Below are 696 nucleotides of genomic sequence, written 5' to 3'. Positions count from 1 at the left end.
AGAAACGTAGCAAGGAGATCGGTAAAATAATCCATGTGACATCAGGGCTTCAACCGTAATTTTACGAAGCTACGAGAATACTTTTTGTTTAAAAAACAAAAAGACAAACAGGAAGCTAATCTCGCTTCCTGTTTGTTGCTGCCGTGTGTTTTGAGTTTGAGCTCCGTCAAGTTAATTCTTTGTCGCATAATTTTTTATCTTAAAATCAATTTTATACACCATCATTTTCGTTTCTATAACGTATGAATATATCCCCTATCGTATTCTACAACAAAAACAATCAGAGCGCCTTGTTATCACTAGTTCTATTTTGACTTCCCGAGTCCGCTATTAGCATATAGCCCGCTAGCATCGCCAGCGTGGTTGCCGCTAATCTCGCTTACATTACTAATACTCTATTCACACACATTACCATTGTTTTACTCACTGTTACTTGCTTTAATGGCGGATGTGTGTCTACCTTTGAGTGCAGGTGAGGACACGTTCGAGCTGCATTCGGTGCAGCTCGAGCTGGAGGCCGTGGAGAAGCAAGATCCGCGACCTGGTGGAGAGGCATGTCGGACAACATCTCCAGGACGCTACGCTCCATATGACTAGTAAGTCAAATCTCAAATAACTGCCCTGATTTGTGTTCTACCCTCTTAAATGATAGAAGTACTTGTGCTGTCCAATCTATAAAGACTGTGTCTGTTCCCC

The 696-nt window shown here is 42.0% G+C and overlaps 1 protein-coding gene across 1 annotated transcript in view; it reads left to right on the top strand.

Annotated features, from left to right (window-relative positions):
- LOC107685463 (leucine-rich repeat-containing protein 34-like) overlaps positions 1 to 696 on the top strand; it is a 4968-nt gene that overhangs the window by 2091 nt on the left and 2181 nt on the right. The gene's annotated exons all lie outside the window — the stretch shown is intronic.

This window comes from Sinocyclocheilus anshuiensis, unplaced genomic scaffold (assembly GCF_001515605.1).
Source record: "Sinocyclocheilus anshuiensis isolate Anshui unplaced genomic scaffold, SAMN03320099.WGS_v1.1 scaffold862, whole genome shotgun sequence".
Taxonomy (NCBI): Eukaryota; Metazoa; Chordata; class Actinopteri; order Cypriniformes; family Cyprinidae; genus Sinocyclocheilus; species Sinocyclocheilus anshuiensis.
The sequence above is the reverse complement of the archived record's forward strand: the minus strand, read 5'-3'. Positions and strand labels throughout refer to the sequence as shown.